Source organism: Camelina sativa, chromosome 4, assembly GCF_030686135.1.
Source record: "Camelina sativa cultivar CO46 ecotype springtype chromosome 4, ASM3068613v1".
Classification (NCBI taxonomy): domain Eukaryota; kingdom Viridiplantae; phylum Streptophyta; class Magnoliopsida; order Brassicales; family Brassicaceae; genus Camelina; species Camelina sativa.
Window position 1 is genome coordinate 9,016,406 of NC_141883.1, and position 8,992 is coordinate 9,025,397.

Consider the following 8,992-nt stretch of genomic DNA (forward strand, 5'->3'; position numbering starts at 1 on the left):
AATTGAGGAAGAAATGAATAACCAGAATGGTCCACCAGCTCCTCAAGCAAGGACCAACATAGGAGCAGGAGATGCTCCATCTACTCACACTCAAAGACATGGCATTGTCCACCTGCTGTCCAGAACAACAATTTTGATATCAAGAGTAGTCTCATCTAGATGATACAAAGCAACAAGTTTCATGGATTGCCAATGGAGGACCCATTGGACCATCTGGATGAGTTTGATAGGCTCTGTAGCCTAACCAAAATCAATGGAGTTAGTGAAGATGGATTCAAACTCCGGCTTTTCCCATTCTCTTTAGGAGACAAAGCACACATATGGGAGAAATCACTCCCCAAGGAGTCCATCACCACTTGGGAAGCGTGCAAGAAGGCATTTCTAGCCAAATTCTTCTCCAACTCCAGAACCGCAAGGCTGCAAAATGACATCTCCAGCTTTGTTCAAAAGAGCAATGAGACGTTCAGTGAAGCTTGGGAACGTTTCAAGGGATACACTACCAGATGCCCTCATCATGGTTTCAGCAATGCTTCATTGCTAAGGACACTATACCGAGGAGTGGTTCCTAAGATACGGATGTTGCTGGACACCGTAAGCAATGGTAACTTCCTCAACAGGGATGTTGATGATGGTTGGGATCTAGTGGAGAACTTGGCTCAATCTGATGGGCATTACAATGAGTAGTACGATCGCACTGTGCGATCTACTGGAGAGGAAGATGCCAAGTACAAGAGGGACATGAAAGCCCTCAATGACAAGCTCGATAAGCTCCTCAACCAGCAGCACCATGTCCATACAATCTTAGAGGAAGAACAGTTTCTACAGCAAGATGGGGAGAATGCTCAGCTAGAGGATGTGAACTACATTAACAACCAAGGGTGTTACAACAAAGGGTACAACAACTACAAACCGAATGTTGCAAACCCTCACGACCAAGTCTACCCTTCCACCGTTCAAGGAAACCAGCAAAAGCCTTTTGTTCAATACAATCAAGGCTATGCCCCTAAGCAGCAATATTCTAACAATTACCACCAACCAATTGCACCACCTGGATTCCAACCACAGCAAGGCCCGCAGAACCAATCCCAAGAAGTTAAACTCCGCGGCCTAATTCAACAGATGATCCAAAACCAAGCATCCGCTGTTATGGACAACTCAAAACGGTTTGCAGAGATGAGCAACAAGATCGATTCTGGATACAACGACTTGACTACCAAGAATGATTCCCTCAACACTAAGCTGAGGTACCTAGAGGGCCACCACAACAACCAACCACCTCCAAAGATCAACCAGCTTCCAGGTAAAGCTGTTCAGAACCCAAAGGATTATGCCACTGCCCAAGCCATTTCCCTTGATGATGCTTATGAGGACTACCTCACTGAGGGCAATGATGTTCAAGATGGGGAGGATATGGATCATTATGGTATGAATGAGTCCCAATATTACATATTCGAGTATGAACCCGAGCCTTCACTCGAGGAGACTGATTGAGTCGACGATCGAGCACTGGTTCGAGAATCACAAATCGAAGAACCACCCGATGACTCACCCGATGATGGTGATCAGATGATACATCAAATAGATGTTCAGATGACAAATCAACCTTAACTGCCTGTACCAAAAGAAGGGGAACTAGAGGAAATGTTCAATGCTGCTCTTGACATCCAATTAGAGGCGCTTGCAGAGCGTATGGCCAAGCGAAAAGCTCCACCTCCTAAGTTCTTGCCACCACACGAACTTCAAGAGGAAATCACCAAGGAGGCAGCTCAGCTGGAGATTGAGGTTAAGGAAGCTGTCAAGGAAATTGGGAATGCAATATTGAGGAGTTGAGTGTGCTTAGATCCTGAGCTTCGAATCGAGGAGAAATTGGAGGATCCTGGCTCTTTTACTCTGCCGTGTTCAATAGGACTCCGGATTTTTGACAACTGTTTATGCGATTTGGGAGCTTCAGTCAGCATCATGCCACTGTCAGTTGCCAACAAGATGGGTTTTAGCAATTTTAAACCTAGTAGTCTGTATTTGGTTCTAGATGATAGAACAATCAGACACCCCATTGGCGTTCTGGAAGACTTACCTCTCAGGATTGGAAGATTGGAAGTTCCTACTGATTTCATGATCCTTGTTATGGATAAGGAACCAGATGATCCACTGATCCTAAGAAGACCATTCTTGGCAACAATGGGAGCAGTGATTGATGTGAAACATGGGAAGATCAGAATTGAGCATGGAGAGCATTTCAAGATGGAATTCAGCGTCAAGAAAGGAATTAAAAGGCCAACTATTGATGGTCAAGTTTTTTCCACCAAGACAAAGCAAATAAGAGTCAAGCATCTTAAAATAGTCAACACTACATTTGTTGTGGAACCAGGACAAGACCAGGAGGATTGGTTGAGCCAGTCTGTCCCAGTGGAGAGGATTCCAGAACCTCTCCTTCCTAAAACCCATGCTTAAAGAGCATGAAGAGTCAAGCTTAGTGACTTTAAACAAGCTCACTTGGGAGGAAGTCCCAAATGTATCTTTTCATTTTTATTTTTCTTTTAATTTTATTTATTTGTTTACTTTGCATTATTTTTGATTGTTACATATTTATCATAAAAATAAAATAAAAAATAAAAATAAAAAAATAAAAAAAAAAGAAAGAGAAATTTGGGGAACCCGAGACCCTACCCGAATTCGTACCCGACGCGCCTGGTCGTGTTCTCCTTTCGAGTGGCGAGTGGAGTCCGAATTCCACAGCCCTATGCCCACTCTCGGTGAAGCCCAAGAAGCCAACCCTCTCTATTTAAGAAGCCTCAACCTCACAACTCCATAATTCCCTAAGTTTTCTGTAAACACCTAAACTCTTTGTCTTACAAACTTCTTCTCTCTCTCTAGAAATCGAGTTTTCTTTGTCTTTGTGCACTAACCCTATTAATCTCAGCCTAGTCTCTGTTTTTACCTTCAATGATCCACTAATGGCACCAAAGATGAAGACCTACCAAAAGAAGGGGAGCAAATCAACCTCCGCCGCTGCTAGAACCGGAGGTGAAGCCGTCGAAGCTCGTGATTCCCAGGGAGGAGGAGACGTTTCGTGTTCCCAACCGTTGAGTGGACGTTTTGCATCCCCAACCCGATGCTCAACCCGATCAACCACCCGAGAGGGTGCTCGAGCAACCGATCGTGTATAGACCCGTGTTCTCTCTCCTGATCCTGTAGCAGTTGCAATCCGCCGATCTCCTCGGCGTAGGGACCTGTCTACGTCCGAGAAAACCATTACTGATCCTATGGAGGTTGATTATGATGTCGGTGGAGGAGAACCATAGGAGAACCAAACCTCGCGGTTAAGGAGCAGAGTTGCGGTTGCAAGAGGGAAGAGACAAGCCTCTAAAAGGGCTGAGAAGCTGGCCGAGACAGCAGTTGAGGAAGAGGATCGAGACTCAGAGGAGGAGAGCCGTGACCGAGAGGAGGAGCAGAGAGAACGCACACGCCTAGCTTCGCGGAGGCTGAAGCAGAAAGAGGTGGAAACTCCGGCAAAGCTCTTCAAGGTCCTCTGCAAGATGAGATTTGTAGGAACACGTTACCCTCACCGAGAAACTATGAAGCAATTGGGCATCACTAGAGACGTCGAGTTCCTGTTCGACATGTGCCACCTGGGCCAGATGATGCAAGCCAACCTTGAGGCTTATGAGGAGGAGACAGTACACTTCTTATCCATGCTGCGGTTACACTTTTTTGAAGACCACTCGACCCTATTACCCTCTGGGGGATCGGGTTCATCACTTTCTCTGTGCAAAACAAGGAGTACCGGTTTCAATTCAAGGAGATGGAGAAGCTGTATGGTTTCAAGGCTGGGAGTGGAGAAAACATGGAGGTGAGCAAGGATGAGATGAAGTCCCTATGGCTGACAATAGGAGACAAGCTTCCCTACAAGTCTACAAGCTCCAAATCTTCTCAAATAAGGAGCCCTGTTTTGAGGTACTTTCATAAGTCTCTAGCTTGTACCTTATTCGCTAGGAAGGAGACTGGGAATGTGAACGATCATGAGTTCCAGCTGCTAAACATTGCCTTGTGTGGAGTCTTAGACAATGCTAGGGATGGTACACCGCTAGTAGGAGATGTTGCGGATACTAGCATGGTCTTTGTGCTGCTCGACCAGTTCCTCTACCTGAAGTCTTGGGCAATGAAAACTGAGAGGAGAGATGGAGCTGGAGAGATCTCCATAGGAGGTTTGATCACACCGATTTTGGTAGCTTGCGATGTGCCCCTAAAGGGAGTGGTTCATGAGTAGAGATGGCTAGACATCGAGTACCTAACACTGGCGAGATTCTTGGCCTATGAGAGGCCAAATGGCATGTCGCTCTTCAAGTTTGTCCATCCAGCTGCCGGAACCGCCCAAATGATCCTACCCAACGTAGTGTGCACCAAAGTCCGGATAGGGGACAACATAGACTTTACACCACCTTTGGAGGAGCTGTACAATCCGGAGGAGGAATCCGAAGCTGAGGGAGAGCAAGCAGAGCAAGGACAGGGAGATAACTCAGAAGATTTTTATTTTGAGTAGTATGTTTGCTCTCAAAAGCAACCTGTTGAGGTGAAGGAAGCTCACAAGAGGATCGGCTGGTTGAAGAAGATGAACAAGTTTTTGGCAAGGAAGGTAAAAGACCTCACTAGCTCAGTGAAGGTAATGGGAGGCCAGATCAAGGAGCTGCAAGACAAGGCAAGCTGTGCCTCAGCCCCCACTTCGTCATATGCACCCACATGGATGGGGAGAAGCGGACCGCTAGGAGGGATCCGAGGATTGACACCTCTAGAGCCCCACAAAGCATCTTTCTACGAGCTCCAAGCAGAGGAGGATGTCCGCAGACCAGATAGACCGCGGAGAAGCCACTCGGATGCCTACCCGACGCCTAACCTGATGGGGTACACGATGCCCTATCCGATGCCCCAGCCGAACACCCAATCGGGTGACCACTCAGGTACCTTCCCTATGCCTTACCAGATGTCGTATCAGATGCCCTACTCGATGCACCCTGCAAGCGTCTACATGGGTGATCATTCCGGACCTCTCCCACCATACCCATCGTATTACCCGATGCCCTACCCGATGATCTACGCGACTACTTACCCGCTCAACCCCTCGGATGCTGGTCCAAGCAGGTCGTCTGTGCGCATAACCGAGCTCTCTGATGAGCGAATCCCGGCACCTGCTGAAGCCGGTGACGACCCTGGCTACACGTTGGCGAGTATGGAGGCTGCGAAAACCTCCTTCTTCACCAACCCGTGAGATACCACATTCATCCAACCTTTGTAAATAACATTGCATTTAGTTTTATTTCATTTTATGTGATTCTTTGATTCTTTTTCAGACTTTTATTTACACAGGAACTGTGAAATTTAAGTTTGGGGGAGGGTCCTAGAATGTATATAACATTGTGTTTTATTTTCTTATTTCAAATTTTTGCATGCTAGTTTTCTTCATTTGAGTTTGCATCTATTTGCATAAAGAACCCTAAAAATTTGAAAAAAAAGAGAGTGTTCATGTAGTTGCATTTTCATATTAGGATTGAGTCTAGATTGCTTCATATAGGATTGTTGCATATGCATTTTAGGGGACAATGATTAAAACTACCTTGTTTAAAGCCAAACCTTAGGATTGAAGCTATAGCCCTTAATCACAGTTCATTGTTGCTAGATCAATCTTTGGAAAAAAGTGAAAATTTTTTGTTTAAAACCTTGTGTCTTTTGAAACCCTCCTCCACTTGCTTAAAAATTGAACCATCTCTATATTATTGGACTTAAACTGACCTTAAATTGTCTTGCTTATGGAATTTGAATACTTGCTCATGATAACTCTAATCTCGGGTTAACACTCCATTTGTTTAACCCGATTTGTTTTTCCCTACCCTTGAACCCAAACCTTTCTTTCAAACCTTGTTGTGAATTGTTGAGTGAAGCCTTTTCATTGTGCTATAGGTTGTGAAACTTTGAGAGTATTGAGAACGACAAAGAACTGGCTCTTGATTTAGCTAAGTTAGAATCATTTGAACTAGCTATTAGGATCGGTTTTGAAAGATAGGTGGTTAGCATTATTATTTGGGGTTGGGTTGAGGAATAAAAGAGAAATTAAAGAAGAAAGTCTCTAAGGTTCGGTTTAATTAGTTCCAAGTCTCTAAGTAAAAAAAAAGAAGAGAAAGAAAAAAGATCTTGCTATAGTCTCCTAAAAGAAAAAAAAAATATAGGAATATTATTAGGTGTTTAGCAAAAAAAGAAAAACAAAAGAGAAAAAGAAAAAAAAGAACTAGATGTTTAAAGTATAGACCTTAGGGATTATAAAAAAAAAACAAAAAAAAAACAAAAGAGAGTTTGATAAAAAAGAGTGAATGAGAAAAGGGTAGATTATCAAGAGTTAAGCTTTGTATGCCCTAATTGTTCTCAATCTTAGATAGTTTTCACAACTGTCTAGCATTCCTTCTTTTGAGAGGAAACCACCCAAAGATATTGTTTGAAACTACCCTACCAAAAAGTCTTACCCTTGAAACCGATTGAGCTTGATTCACCTTCCATTTGCAAGAATTCGCCAAACACCTTAATGAATGTAAAAGAGATGTTCTTTGGAATTGCAAGTCTTTACTAAAAGTTGGAGGTTGAACTAGATCGATGCATGGTAATAAACATAGAAAAATATTTGTAAGTATGTTGATTGATCTTAGCACCATTAAACTATTTTTAAGGACTATAGCTTGAATCCTTCGCTTAGCTCAAAAGGTTATGAGTCCCATTTTTTTCTTCTTCCTCCTACTTCCTTGCTAGAGGACTAGCAAGATTTAAGTTTGGAGGTTTGAAAACTCTCTAATTTACATGTTGTTTTTAGCATCCCTTTTTGTCCATGTTTTGCATTATTTTTACCCTAACCTTAGCATTTTTAGGTCATTTACTGTAAGAATCCACATTTAGGCCATTTAGGGTGTTGCATTCTTGCATTTCCATATTTTGGATGAAAACAGGTGTTTAAGAGCCAAAAATGGGGAGAAACAAGGTCAAATCCGAGCATGTACCTGAAGGAGCTATGGAGCAGGAAGAACAATGAAACTGACTCTTTTTGTGGGTGGTGAATGAATGATGTATGGAATGATGACTTATGAATGAATGGATGTCAGGGTGTTTCAATTTCCCTTATGCAATTGTAGTATAAGAGGTGTCAATCCAATCTGAGTGTTTGTGAACAATCAAGATGTGCATATGAGTCTAAGTCAAGCCGGATGTAAAGGTTGTTTGTCACTAACAATCCTATAATGAAAATGCAAAGTGCAGAAAGCAAACTACAAGAACTAAGAACTAAATGCAAATGAAACAGAATGATTATAATAGCAAGAACGGAAATAGAAACTATGTTAATGAAGAACTAATGCAAGACAAGTAATGAACAGAAAGCTAAATGGATGCAACAGAAATAAAACAGGAATTAAACAGGACAATCACAAATCATAAACACAAGTTCTGGGGACGAACTCGAGCAAGCACTCGACCGAGTGTAGGTCGAGTACAGGGTCGAGCTAGACTAAACGTGAAAACAGAGCAACACAATAAAAACAGAGCAATGCAAAAACGAATCAAACAACAAGCAAGCAATGATATTTAGACTAAGATATTAATAAACAAAGAAGGCCTTGAGGAGGGATTCATGGGCTGAACTAATCATTGTGGTTATCTAACTTGGTCAACAAATCTCAAGCAAACTTTGAGCTAATCTCTAGACATACTATTCTAAGACATGTTTAATCCACTATCATGGCAAGAAACAATCAAACATATGCATTTCTAGACTTGTTCTCACAAAGTAAAGAATCTACACAAGCAGGCATTAAGCAATACATCTCAAACCAAACAAGACCTCTAATCTCTTAGCAAGCCTAATGGTAAGCTCTAGATCTAGCCTTATCTATGCTCCTTAAACATTGGTGTGATGCTAAGATGCTTGAAATCAAACCCTACCTTCTCAGATATAGGATCAGCATTAAGAACATCTAGCCTAGAAGAGATCTACAACAATCAAGCTTGACCAAATCAAATAAACCACAAGATCAATCCAGCCTAACCCATCCTCAAGGTCCTAAGCAAACTACTCACAAGAACACATGGTGAAATAAGTCAAAAACCCAGAAAATATTGAAACTTGCATTATTAGAAAGATGAAACAGAGATCTACAATATTGATGAAGAAATGAAACTCGAAATCTTAATATCTTGAAAGTTATGAAACCAACAAAATACAAGAATCTAGTCTTTCTTTGTTAAACAAGTACAAAATCTAACAATAAAAGAAAGTGCAAAAGGAATAAATCTAAAAAAGGTAAAAACTAGGTTTTAGACTCTCTAAAAAGCTGGACTCTTTGGTGGCTACAGGTACAAAGGCCTTATATAGGAGATGAGGTGGAAGCCCTAAAAATACAAAAAGTCAAAGCAGTCAACGGCTCGGTCAACTCGACCAGTGTTCGGTCGAGTGGCTGGTCGAGCTGGCTTCTCTCATACATTCTCCACTCGGTCGAGTCCTTCTCAGCACACGGTCGAGTGTCTGGTCGAGTGTGCGGTCGAGTTGGACTCTGGACCTTGATTCTTCAGCCTTAACTCTCTTGTTTTCTCCTCATGATTGCTTCACTTCTCCTCAGCATTGCTTCCATGCTCCTTAAGCTCCAAAATCACCTGTTTATGCATGAAAAGATGCAAATGCAATGCAACTATACTCTAATGCATGATTAGTCCTAAAGCTACACAATAATGGCCTAAATGGATAGCAAAAGATGCAAAAGTTGTGAATAAACTAAGGGAAAACAAGGTAAAATATATGAACATCAACACCCCCAAACTTAGTCTTTGCTTGCCCTCAAGCAAATAATCAAGACAAAAGAAGGTAGGTGAGGTTGAAAGTGGGATCTCAGCTCCTAAAGCTTGCAAATAGACTATCTAGAATCAATGTCCAAGTTACTAGTACTATGATGCAAGTTGAATGAGCTAT

The 8,992-nt window shown here is 42.3% G+C and overlaps 1 non-coding gene across 1 annotated transcript; it reads right to left on the reverse strand.

The window, feature by feature from the left end:
• Nucleotides 1-414: 414 nt before the first annotated feature.
• Nucleotides 415-521, reverse strand: LOC147945634 (small nucleolar RNA R71). Its single transcript, XR_015597842.1, has one exon. It is a non-coding gene; the product is annotated as a small nucleolar RNA R71 (small nucleolar RNA).
• Nucleotides 522-8,992: the final 8,471 nt, after the last annotated feature.